Raw genomic sequence first — 14714 nt, 5'->3', positions numbered from 1 at the left:
GTGCTTGTCAGTCAGATTGTTATGAAATATTGATGCAAAGGTTTAATTTTATTCTATATTTATTATTTTATTCTTTATTTATGGCTGCTAGCCATCATTAACACACATAAATGAGCTTCATTCTATCAATTGTATTTCACTGCTAGTTGTTGTTGATAAACAATTCTTGTTTGAATCAATTTGGATTCATATTGCTTTTGAATCAATTAGTTCATCAAATTGGTATGAATCAATGTGTATTACTGTAGAATCTTATCAGTTAATGATGTGGATAATAATAATGATATTACCAATATCTGTATAAAGCATTTTAAAAATTAGATACAAAGTGTCCACACAGTTAAACAAAATACAATAAATCAATATAATACATATTTACTGAACTAAACAAAAAATGATATTAAACTTTATATTATCACTATACCATTGGAATCAAATGAATTCCAGCAATTTAGAAGTTATAACAAATATCCTCAAATTGGTTTCTGCAAAATATTTTGTTGTTGCATTGGCCAAAGACGAGAACATATCTAGCAGTCATAACTTGTGATAACCACTGGTGGACATATCGGGTCTGCGTTAGAAATGAGAGGTCAATTTCAGGAATTGAAACGTCATATAGCTGTCATGCCAACCTCTGCTTCTTTGACGTGGCTGCGACTGGTCTCACTAATGGTCAACCGTGCTTAAAGATGACCGTTGCTAGGCTGCATCCAATATGGGTTTCTAAATCATTTATGCGTGTGCGGCAAACCTATGGTCAGTCATCCAGTTACTTTAAACTGGCCAACAGTCAATTAAATGCCATGCCCATTGCTCTGCTCTTGGTGACCGATATATTAAAGCTAGTTTGATATTGACTAAAGTCCAGGGTCGTGCGGCTCCAACAATGCCATTGGCCTCTCGTAAAAACAACACGTTCAGAGTAGTGCAGACATAGAGATTGTCAAACCAGCGCAAGAGCTGAATGCAGTCATTCCAATTTCAGTTTTATGAACGAAATGTCAGTCACTCTGATGTTGTAGCAGCTTTTTAATGTGTAGTGTGCTCTATATTCATGACTGTGTACTATATTTGCTATCACCAGGAAATATCTACGGTCTGGTGCCATATTCTATTCGGCCGAATTTCAAATGTTTGATATTGAAAAATGTTGCATAGTCAGTCAGCAAGACCCCATTTATGTGAATTATTCACCATATGATTTCATTTAAACAATAGCAGAACAAATTACATGAGCAAAAGCATGTGTGATTATTTTGTATCGCAATATGAAACAAAATACATCCCAGGAAAAGTGTAAAAATATCAATTATCTGAGGTAGATTAGTAAAATTTGTTGATGAGGGATTATTTTGCCATTTCCTATACTCCGATTGTGACAGGGACTACAAATGATAACAAACATGGAATAATGATATTTGCTGATGACTACTCTGTAACATTTAATAGTATTTGGGACTTTTAGTATTAACTGCAATTAACTAATTGACAAGTGCAGGGGATTTTTACTCTAAAAGACTGGTCTTTAAAACATTTTCTAGTCCAATGTTTAATCTGTACATATTCTTTTAGATGTCTTGTCAATATATGAGGAATGGGAGAAAAAAAACACTTTACAATATGATCTGATGATGATCTCAATATGATGATCTTGTGAAATGTGCTTCGGAATAAGATGTTGTTCATGTGCTCGCTGTAATATCTATGAAAAGAGAGAAGCTCTGGTGATCGAAATGCTATGTCATCGCTTGTGAAAAATGTGCGAACGTCTGCATTTCCTATTGCTTGCAAATATTCAATTTTGATCCATGAATATTGTATGTAGTTCTCCCCAGACAGCACCAACACCCATCAAAGGCTTTCACGTGAAACAAACAATTACGCTCTTCTCGATCAGCTCCTCGTTAGTGCTATTGCAGGAAATGAGGTGTAAGGGAAAGAATTAGCTAGAGAGAAAAGAATACCTACATGACCTTGATATAGTCCCACATGCATCTGTTTTCCGTGAGTGATGCTGCTGAAATATCGCACCATAGGTGCTACTTCAAGGTGTTTGATATTTGCTCCTGGTTCAAGTCATTTTTCTTTTCTTTTCTTTCTTTTTTTTTTGGGGGGGGGGGGACTGCACAAACAGCATCCAATATCCTAATTTGGGGATCATTGCAGATGGAAGGTTCACCCATTAAATTTCCATCAAAAACGTTGTGGCTCCCCGCAAGAAATAATTCAACTCCCTGGGGCTAAGCCTGTACGAAGCCATGCGTAGCAGTTGCTCACCAAAATATGTACGCAGGGATGAGTTGGTGTGATGAAATGTATCGTTAAATTGCGCCCAAAGTCATGTGCTGGAAAAGCATTTGAAATAGCAGACGGACACTCCCACAAAATACGTGCAGTGTTGTTGTTCAAAGTGTGAGAATGTAAAGTTGTAGCAAAAGATGTTGATATAAATCACCCTTGATGTTCTGCAGCTACAATTTGTACCTCTAGGTATTTATTCATTATTTATGAATTTGGATAACACATTGAATTATATTTTTAAAGATTTTACAGAGTTTCTTTATCTAAAGTTTTAATCAGGTTTCTGTAGGAATGTAATTTTTACTTCTTCTTTTTTCCACATATTCTCTTCATATTAAGAATATTGTGTCTTTTTTTTGTTGGCTATTCTCCATCTGCAGTATAGGTCGTTGTGGTCAGTAGCCTTACCTTTTGGGCCTGCCCTAGCAATATTACACTACCCTGTAGCTTCACAAGCCAGTCTGGTATGATATTGCAGATACCTACAATGCAAGAGTTCTCACAGTCCTATACTGCAAAATCTGTGTGTGCCCTGTCAATATGCTCTTCATGGTGTAATGGCCACCGTTCTGCCAATTTCCAAATTCTCTCTTGTGGTCTTTTGTATGTTTATAACATTGCCATGCAACCAATTGGAATAGAATGTATGTTCAGGGGAGGGAGTTGTTGTGTTATATGAGCGCACTACATTTATCACAAGTGTACGCATATTCTATGTATTCTATATTTGAGTGATACGGTCAGAGCAGCAGTCATTACATGACGCTAGTTTGTGATAGTGGATTAAAGTTGTTCATTTTATCGTTAAACAACTATGTCCTCTGTTCATCATTGAATCTGGTCCACTATTACAACATGGTGGCAGCGGTGGCGACACGGATTTATGCCAAATCAGCACGGAACTAAAGTTTTCTTAGGGAAATTCATCATGAGTGACTTGTGCTGAAACCGCCCGAGAGGACACTGCGCACAACACGTCTACGTCTACTGCAGATACGTGCATGGACTAGCTGAACGACTCGTCTTGTGAGTAACACTGTGCATGAATACACCGATTATTTTATCATCCATGCTGCTCATCAACAAATAACGATACGAATACATATCATCGGATTGATGAACGCTTTGCAGAGCATTCTATATTCGTTTCTACATCGTTAGATATAGCTGTGTAGCTCGTACGAAATGTTGTCAGAACATTTTCGTCACACGAATTACTGACATTCGCCACATTGGACAGTTGCAGTTCTGTAAACAAGCATTATCGACGCGCACCGTATCCAAGTACGCGCAATACCCGAGCGTTTCATTCAAGGACTTCCATTGTTGACGTAACAATAGACCAAGTTCGCATTACCTGAGCGCACCGTATCCATTGACATCCATTGTTGACATAACAATAGAAGACGCAGATAGACGCGTATTATCCTGGACTGGCCAGAAATGTGTTTATCTTATCGGCATAGCAACGTGTATTGCGACATCATTGCTTCTACCGGGACGCATCACTCAGCGGAAGGATATTTCTGACAGAGCATACGCAGTTTCCCGTTATCGCAGTTCATCTACCCTGCAAGCTACAACGTTGCGAGGACGGACAATCAAGACACGGCACGATCCAGACTGAGATTGAATCCATATGCAACCAGATAAAAGAGATGAGAATAAGTACAATTCAATAAACTATCTCAGACATTTGAACACTTGCGTGTGGACAATTACATACATTCGTTATTTGTGTACATGAATGTTTTGACATATTCATATGCATCTGTGTATTACTGTGGTAATCTTGACATCTAGACATGTTTCGATGTATTTTGGAGAGTGTACACTATTGATACATGTATATCAGTAGTGATTTTGTGTCACATATTTCTGTGTTTGCAAACTATTATTGATTTGTTTACTTTGTAAACTATATCTGTAACCATTCAGCCGTAAGTTTGCACAGTGTGACGTTGATATCAAGCATTGTATCATTTGTATCTCCAACTCAATCTAAATCAAAACGCACGATGGCAAAGTATCCAGAAATGAATTGGAATAGTGCTGATGTGCCGGAAGAATTCAAGTTATTCAAACAACGCATGGAGTTATGCTTCCAAGACAACGATGTCCAAGACCCAAAGAAGCAAGCAATCAAAATCAAAATTGCAGTAGGAAATGAAGGTTTGCGTAGAATTAACGCATCCGGTTTATCCAGTGAGGATCAAGAAAAACCTGCAATGTTGTGGTCTACTCTTGAAGGTCAGCTGAAAGTCAAGCTAAATTTTCGCATCCACAGACTGGAGCTGATGCGATATCGTCAACACGCAAATGAAACTATCGACGAATTTGTAAATAGATGCCGGAGTAAAGCCAAAGAATGTGACTTTACCGAAAATGAGCTCTCAGAACGCGTGACAGAGCTAGTCATTGCGTCTACACCTATCGAGGCGTTCCAGAAAGATCTTCTAGACCAACCCAAAGGCTACAAGATAGCAAACCTCCTTGATGAAGGCAGGAAATATGAAGCCATAGCCGTAGGCAAACAGTGTCTTCGTTCGATCGACTCCTCCGCAAGCAACGTAGATGCTCTATCACATAACCAAGATAGACGCAAGAAGTGTGGTAACTGTAATTTGAATCATCCACCACGAAAGTGTCCAGCCTACAGAGACATTTGCAAAGCCTGTGGTTCCAAAGGACACTGGGCTAAATGCTGCAGAAAGACAAAACACAGAAAAGTGCTTCGAGGACGAAGTCCAAGCAGAGGACGCCAAGGTGATAACCGCAGTTTTTCACCACGAAGACAGAAGACACCCACCAGGCAGCCAACCAAACAAAATGTAGCCGAATTCTCCAAAGAGCCAAAAGGAGAAAGCCAGGAAGATTTTGAGGAATTTAACACTATCGTACTGGGAAACGACCTAGATGCATCTATCGATTCTGTGCATCAGAAAGAAGCATTCGTGAAGATTGGAATTATCTGTCCCAGCAAACGTGGACAACACATCTTACATGCAAAGGTCGATACCGGAGCGAGTGGAAATACACTCCCTCTACGGACAATCAAGGCCATGTATGGAAGCAGGTGGCAAGCAGTTGTACACCCGACTTCAGCACGTCTTACCGCATACAACGGTTCCCCGATACATTGTTTGGGCACCCTTCAGATCACGTGCAAGTACAAAGACTCCGAGTGGAGAGATCAACTTTTCTACGTGGTCGATGTCTCAGGACCAGTGATAATTGGACTACCTATGTGCAGTGAGTTACACGTGGTAACAATCCATGAGATGCACCCTCAGAGTCGTAGTCCACCTAACAGACCGTCTCCGTTGAAATCTGTCAAGGGCCTGCAAGTGCTCTATCCGCAACAGTTTGATCGTATTGGTAACTTTCGTGGAGAAGCAACACTACATGTCAAAGAAGGAGCTGTTCCCACCATTGATGCTCCAAGAAAGTGCAGCGTCCACATCAAAGACAAACTCAAGGCTGAGCTTGACTCAATGGAGAAGCAAGGCATCATCAGACAAATCGACCATCACACCGACTGGTGCAGTTCGATTACTACAGTTCTCAAGAAAGATGGATCCTTGAGAGTATGCCTAGATCCCAGGAGATTAAACCAGAATCTCAAACGATGTCCCCACAAGATTCCGACTCTTGAAGAGGTCAACCCAGCTTTCTCCGGAGCAAGGTATTTCTCTAAGCTCGACGCGAAATCCGGATATTGGTCTGTTCACCTATCCAAAGAATCCCAGGAGCTGACAACTTTTCGTACTCCATTTGGCAGATACTGCTACACACGCCTACCTTTCGGACTTTCTGTCAGCCAAGACTTGTTCCAGCAACACATGGACCGTATCGTTGGTCAAGTAGATGGATGCATCTGTATCGCTGATGATATTGCAGTTGTTGGACGTACCGAGGCAGAGCATGACAAAAACCTCCACAGACTGATGGAAGTTGCCCAAAGAGAAGGACTTGTCTTCAACAGTAAGAAGTGTATCATCAAAACTGACAGCATCAACTTCTTCGGCTCTGTATATACCAGAGATGGCATCCGCCCTGATCCACAGAAGATCGAAGACATTCATGCCATGCCAACACCTCAAGACAAAGAAGATCTACAGAAGTGCCTTGGTCTTCTTAACTATCTTGCTCCACACATCGCCAACTTCTCTGAAAAGGCATCACCCTTACGTGAACTACTGAAGCGAGATGTGCCATTCACATGGCAAGACGATCATCAACATGCCTTCAACGAACTCAAGAAAGCGATCTCTGCAGAATCTTGTTTGCAGTACTATGATCCAAGGAAGACAACGATCCTAGAAGTCGACGCATCATCAAAAGGCCTAGGAGCTTGTTTGATGCAAGAAGGCAAACCTGTCGCATTTGCTTCAAAGTCTCTCTCATCGTCACAAGCTAACTACTCCAACATAGAGAGAGAAACGCTAGCCCTCGTGTTTGGAATACAACGTTTCCACACATACCTGTTCGGAAACCAGTTCACTGTCCAAACTGATCACAAACCCTTAGAGATGATCACCAGAAAGCCACTGGGCAATTCCACGGTAACTAGGACACAGGTGCCAAAAATTCAAAATGATATTTGTTTCAAACACCATACATTATCAGACAGTACTTGAGTTGAAGTTTTAAGAATCATTATGTTTTTCGATAAAAGTGGCCATTTTGATTTTCAAAATGGCTGCCCAAATATGCCTATAGCTCAATGGTGAAAAGAGTGTATTGTCGCATAACTTACTCTCTGTATATCCACTTTATTAGTACTCTAAACAACAATCTTTCATATGTATGCAGTTACCAGAGAAGTCTTTTACCACACGATAGAAAAAAAAGCTGGTAGCTTTAAAGAATTTGATAAAAACTGTTAATTACTTTGATAATGATGGATGTAACGTCAGTTACCAAAAACAAGGAATTTTTAAGTTTATTCATCAAAGGAAGTGAGCTGTATGATGTAACTTGGGATTTCTAATGTATGCCCATATGCCTTTATTTTAATACCAGAAATAAGGATACTTGGCATACTGGAGAGTCAAAATGAACACTACAAGATGTGTAACGTCAGTTACCGAAACGTCATACACGAGTATGTAACGTCAGTTACCATGACAGTAATTATAACTGAGGCAATTTTTTTTACTTTTGGCCATTTCAATACATCTGGGAAGTCAACTTACAACAGAGAGCAGCAATCCCTTTCATAGGAAATGATGTCATTACCATGGTATGTCCATGGATATTTTTTTTTTTTAATTTCTAAATTCATTTATTTATTCATTTACCATGATTATCTTTTTTTTTGGGGGGGGGGAAGGGGGGCTTGAGCTTTCGATTTTTGATTCAGCACAAGTTTAAGGTTAAATCATCTGGAAGTTTAGTTTGCCACATGCAGTATATGCACTCAAATTAGTACATTCCGAGTCCTACGGGATGATAAAGCTCCCAAAGTTTGTAGGCCTAATCAGTGACATGATTGCATGTTAACCACATTTTCTATAAAAAAAAACCAAACAAACTTCTGCACAGCTGTATACCAACAGTTTAACAATCTTCACCAATGTTTGCTTTTGCTGGCATTTTTTTTTTCAGGAAGCTTAGTCAAGTTTCTACCTCAAGGCAAATGCACAAACAGATATTTCTTCTCTTGCAATTAAATGTGTGGTGTAGTTAACATGGCTGATCTTGTATTATGGTACGTAAGGCATGTACTCATTATTGTTTGAAACTTAACACTGATGTTGCTCAAAGTGAGAGAGGATTCTATAGGGTTTTTAAAAAAAATTGTTCATACAGTGTGTATTTGTTGATAACTTTATTCTATTCATGCAGGGACATTTTGTAATACAACACATGATAACTAGTTGTATGAACAGGAAGAGTTTTTTATATTGATTTTAGTATTCTTTCGTTGCAAAGTCCGATTTCTTGGTATCTCGAATGTATTTGCAAGCCATGATATATCAATGAAAAGGAAAAGAAAAACAGTTAAATTACTTCAAGCTAGGAATAAAACAATAATGCTCTTTTGACCAAAAAAGCATTTATTTTTCTTCTTCACAGAGAAATATTAGAAGTGCGACACTTTTCATTTAAATCAATTGATGATGGAGATCATCAGGAGTAAAATAAAGAAAAGAAGGAGAAATATATCACAATAGATTTCATACATATCTATGCATATTCATGAGTTGATACATGTTTTTTTCCCCATGACCTGGAAGATATTTTGATATTTTTTTCAAGCACAAAAATATCCATGTTTTGTGTAGTACTACAAGGTGTTATGGGTGGAGCACTCTATGTAGATAAAAACTTTCCTGTTCATTAAAAAACAAACAAACAAACAAACAAACAAACAAAAAAGCCCTTAGTCATGTCAATATATTTATACTTGGAACTGCTTAATCTATTAATGGCTCTGTGTAATCATAAATGTTGAAGAAAAAATTAAATCTTCAGACAAATGTCAAGAAATATCCTCTTGTGCATTTACATTATTTTTGCCCAACTGTGCTATGGCATGGGGGGGAAGGGGGCCCACCCAATATTATTTGTGTCTTTAGATTTTGTTTTAATTTGTTGCTGTAGTTGCCTGGGATTGTCACTGGTACATTGCAGCAGTATAATAACCTGTTAAATAAATTAGTTCTCTGTAAACCCCACGGCAAAGTATGTGTAACGTCAGTTACGTAACGTCAGTTACTGACATGTTTACCTTTAAGTTTTCATAGAACACAAAGAAAATGGACTACTGTTTCATTTCATTGTGTATTTATGACTGATGAACCAAGATATGGCTCCATATCAACCAAATCATTCTGAATGGTCAGAATTATGAAATATCACATAGCTATTCCCAATCATGATTTTGCATGTGTAAACCCTATGGCAAATGTAAGCGTAACGTCAGTTACGTAACGTCAGTTACCGTCATGCCTTCACTAAAATTGGCATGGTGGTAAAAGGAGACAACTAAAGTGCACATTATTTTGCACACCTGTTCCTAAGAACCTAGGTGTATTGCCATATTAAACACATAAAGGCTAAAAGTCAGGGACATGAGATATTTCCATTTACATCTACACCATAATTTTCCATGTCTTTTTTCCGTAACGTCAGTTACCGACACATTTTCACTTGCTATGTGATAAGAAATGCAGTTTGAGATAAAACTTTCCACCTATTTCTTCATTCTCATGAACTTATTCATCAATGCTAATTGCAAGCCCAAGGTGCTTTCATTCACAAAACTACAAGGTAAACAATTTCATGAAAATCCTTACGTGTAACGTCAGTTACCGTGGAATTGCCCCACTGAGATGTGCGCCACCACGTTTGCAGAGACTTCTCATCAAAATTCAAGGCTATGACTATGATGTCAAGTACAAGCCAGGCAAATCGATGATCATATCAGATGCTTTGAGCAGAATGCCTAATCCAAGCAAGAATCAAGACGTTCCCCTTGATGTCAATGTGGAAGAGATCTGTGAGGAAATCGACATATCACAGATTGACCTTATCTTCTTTGGACAAAAGAAGAGAAATGAGCTGCAACAAGAGACGTCGAGAGATCCGACCTTGCGAGCTCTGTGGCAAATCGTCATGAATGGTTGGCCAGACACAATCAAGGAAGTACCTAGAGAGGTCAGAACATTTTGGCCATACCGCGATGAAATCGGAGTATCAGATGGTGTACTTTTCAAAGGCAATCAAGTCATCATTCCCACAGACCTCAGACAAGACATCCTGAATCAACTTCATCAGGGTCATCAAGGTATTGAACGTACCCGCAGACTAGCAAGGGAAACCGTGTATTGGCCGAACATCAATAAAGACATTGAGCAAATCTCAAAGAATTGCTACGCCTGCCAAGAAAATCAGGTCAAGCAACAAAGAGAACCCTTGCAACCTCACGACATACCAACTTCGCCGTGGACGAAGCTTGGAACTGACTTGTTTACTTTCAACAAGGAAGAATACCTGTTGGTGACCGACTACCATTCAAAGTATCCAATCGTTCGCAAGTTGACGGATACATCCAGTGCGGCAGTCGCAAACATACTGAGTGGTATCTTCAGTCTTTTCGGACCACCAGCAACTCTGATATCAGACAATGGTCCACAATTCGTTGGAAGACCATTCCAAGAGATGTGTGAGAAATGGTCAATTGATCACATTACATCGTCTCCGCGATATCCAAGATCCAACGGACTCGCTGAACGCATGGTACAAACTGTGAAAGGAATCATGACAAAGTGTACCAGAACTGGACAAGACATCCAGACAGCACTACTACATTTTCGTGCCACACCAATCGACTCCAACCTACCATCACCTGCTGAATTACTCTTTGGAAGACCAATCAGGACAACACTTCCAAGTCACCACCTGACCAGACAATCGTCTACGCCTGATTTGTTGTTTCAGAGACAGGAGAACATGAAACACAATCACGACTTGCATGGAGGTAGAAATTTACCACCTCTGCACGTCGGACAGAAAGTGAGAGTTCTGAATCCCAAAGACAACACTTGGCTTCCTGCCGAAGTGAGCAAAGTACGTCAGGAACCAAGATCCTACGAAGTAGCAACTCCTAACGGTAGCATCTTGAGGAGAAATAGATCTCACCTGAGAGAGATGCCAACAGGAACGAAGCCAATAGTTCCAAAACGGGTTCACTTCGAAGACGACGACAGGAGTGAGGAAAGGAGACAACATCCAGACAGAAGACAAAGACAATCTGATAGGAAATCAGTCTCTACCCGGTACATAACGCGATATGGACGTGAAGTCAGACCCCCATCGCGGTACCAAGAGTAATGCAATGCTGGAAGATGAACTAGCAGCATTGTCAGTGTAAATAATATGTTCATTCATTATGTTTAGTGTTGATTTATTTACAGCACATTTGTGTAACCAAGTGAAACACATCATTTTATTTCACAAGACAATATTTGAAATTTAAGTCAGGAACCATAACAACTACGACATATGCTACATTTATCAAAATGTTTGTTGCATGCTATATCTGTGTATTACTGTTAATCACATTTGTGTATTGAAACTATGATGTAGCTGTTCACTAATTTCACATACAAAAGTTAATCTCAACTGAATGTTAAAAAAAAACAACAAACATACAAGCATATATAAATTATTTCCTGTGTTGATGATAATCTGAGTACAAACTCAAATGCTAAATCATTCTGTTTCTATTACATATATTATATACACATTCCATATGAATGTAATTGTTCCTGTCTTATACAATTAAAGATATCACGAAGATATACGTGAAATTATTTGTAAATATGCTGGTGTACGTTAAACTGCATGCATTTTGTGACAATGAGTTTGAATAACGTTATGGTTTTATTCGTCTTATCTTTCGATACCAGATATGTCGAGATTTGTTCAGTATATATGAGAAATGTAAAAACTTATACTGATAAAAAGAATTTCTGGTACATTGCATTTGTGAGACCAGCTGTTTCAAGTAGAATAGATTTCATTTGCCTGCCTGATTGTAATTCAACGTATCTATGCAAATCTCAAACAAGCTTCCTCCATTTTTCAGCATTTTGTGTCAGAGATTCACATTTATAATACTTGGAAGATCAATGTGAATGTTTCCATATGTACAAGTGCAGTTTAAAAATATTCGTCATTGTATCTTTTCAGAAGGAGGGGGATGTTGTGTTATATGAGCGCACTACATTTATCACAAGTGTACGCATATTCTATGTATTCTATATTTGAGTGATACGGTCAGAGCAGCAGTCATTACATGACGCTAGTTTGTGATAGTGGATTAAAGTTGTTCATTTTATCGTTAAACAACTATGTCCTCTGTTCATCATTGAATCTGGTCCACTATTACAACAGGAGTGTTAACTGACTCTTGCATAGTTATCTTATTTTCACTCTAGTATTACAGTGTGTATATTTTCAGTATTCAGTTGGACCTCCCATTTGTTTTGCTTCCATTGTTGGGGTTATCATGACAGAACATGTTTATTTTGTATGATCGACATAGTACAATGTAGGAGCTTTACTTGTAGCATAGTGTGTTCAGGTGTGTATGATTGTGGTCAAATGTTTTGCGCAGAATACTGCTGCGGTCATCTCGCTATTGTTCCAGTGGAAGCACAACTGTTTCTTCTGCAGGTTCATGTGCATTGTGCATCGGATGCATGTACTGTATATGTGCCCGGGAAAGCAATGTTTAATAGTAGTAGACTTACCCACAGGTAGGAGACAGATATACGGTTAAACCAGAAATGTTCGCTTGCATTTTAATTAAGCGAATTTTGCGAGAGCCAAGATTCACGAAATTAAAATGCACACAAAAGTTCTTGACTACATCGTATGCATTGAACGCCAGTTGCAATTTGCAAAATATTTCGTGCCTCGAAAAAGGCTGTCAGCTGCAATTCGCGAAAATTTCATGCCGCAAAATTTCATGCTTTACAGTACTTGTAAGAAGAAACAGAGAAACACAGAAAGACGCAGGGAAACAGGGAGAGAGATACTAGAGAGAAAGGAGAAGAGAGATAGAAGAAACAGAAAAGAGGAGAAAAGAATGGAGAGGAGGAGGAGGAGGAGGAGAGATGTACATGATGCAGAAAACAGGAAGAGAGGAGGAGAAGGAATGGGATGATGACAGAACTGCGTGTGCCTCCTGCTTCAGATCGACAAGGGAATATTGAAGAAGGTAGCTATTTAGGTCAGCAAAGATTGCCTCCATCAAAGAGGCATTGAGAGTAGAGCCGTGCGGCTCCAGACTTGCGGAGGAAACGAGGGCAATTGTGAAAATCCATTACGGGCACGTGCAAACAGGTTGAATGGACAATCTCTGGCGTACCGAAGGACACGCAACGGCACGCAAATTACGTTGGCAATCGGAGATAAATGATGTTCACGATTTGTATTGGGTCAATATGCAAATTATGTCATTCAGTACAGGGGATTTGTTGTCCCATAGTTAATTACAGCGGATACCTTGGGATATCAATCAGATGCTGAATATTAAGTCTAGATGGCGAGACAGTGCCATGGAATGTATGTACAAAACAGATTTGTCTCAATTTGAGCAAGTTAAATGAGTGAAGAAGGAATGTCACAGTACATGTAAATGTGTAGATAGACCAAGATGTAGAATAATGTCATATTTGATAATGTCATACATATGATAATATCATACATCTCATACATATTTCTTATAATTTCTATCAATGTGTATATAGTGGATGCATCAATGTTAATGTAATGGACTCTCCGTCCTGTACCTACTCACAGGAAATGGGATATTTACTCAGAGATTTATCACGTTGTAGCTGAGGTCGGAAATGTGTACAATTGTTCACATTTCTTTGAATACATTTCTTTGAATCAATTCCAAACGCAGGATAGACACAATACAAATGGATTGTCATCACTTTACATAATACACTTTTTTGCAGCCCTGGTGTCAATCCAAACAGCCTCAGTGGAATTATGCTAAATTGGGCACCTTATTGCTTCATTAAAAAAAAAGACAGGAAGTTGTAATCTGACAGTGTAATGCTGTGGTTTATATTGTCAATTTCAAAACTCACCACAACACAACTGTGGCAACTTGGTTTGAAATGGTGCAGTACAACCACATTGTTATTGCTTTTCTCTCTTCCCTCTCATTTTCTCCCTTTCAATCTATATATTTCTATCTTACTCTCTCTTTTTCTCTTTCTCTTTCTTTTTCTTTTTTCTCTCAATATGTTTTTTCATATAGACTATATATACTATGTATATTATATGTGTAGAGAGAGAGAGAGAGAGATTTCCCTCTTTTTTTTTTGGGGGGGGGGTGGATGGTATATAATTTTCCAGAATGCACACGAGAAATTGTTTGCCATAGTTATCATCTTGAAACTGAAGAATATCTGTAAAGCGTCAAAATCCTGAAAAACACTTTCATCATCTTGTACTATTGTTTGATTACATGTTTGTAGTTTTTAGGGGTTCATTTCTGCTCTGTTGGTAGAGATAGCTCATATTGAAGACTATGTTATATAGTCTGCTAAGTTTTTGTGTGACTGAGAGCATGGGGCCCAGGGGGGTATATTTTGATTTATCATGCAATGAAAACGTCAGTATCACAACATAAACATCTATAATAATGATAATAATAATAATAATAATAATAATAATAATAATAATAATAATAATAATAATAATAATAATAATAATAATAACAATAATAATAATAATTGACAGTTCTTATATAGTGCATAACACAAAGTGATAATGTCCCTATGCGCTCTATGGGTATAGATATTTCAAATGCACCCAAAATCCTATCATGGAAGAGAATATTAACAAGCCAGCATTTTGTCTGTCTATATTTTTCT

General features: G+C 38.5%; 1 protein-coding gene across 1 annotated transcript in view; it reads left to right on the top strand.

Annotated features, from left to right (window-relative positions):
* LOC139743157 (uncharacterized) overlaps positions 1-14714 on the top strand; it is a 129991-nt gene that overhangs the window by 88246 nt on the left and 27031 nt on the right. The gene's annotated exons all lie outside the window — the stretch shown is intronic.

This window comes from Diadema antillarum, unplaced genomic scaffold, assembly GCF_040938485.1.
Source record: "Diadema antillarum isolate AM-2024a unplaced genomic scaffold, OU_Dant_1.0 seq00001052_RagTag, whole genome shotgun sequence".
NCBI lineage: Eukaryota > Metazoa > Echinodermata > Echinoidea > Diadematoida > Diadematidae > Diadema > Diadema antillarum.
This window is presented reverse-complemented; position numbering and strand designations above follow the sequence as displayed.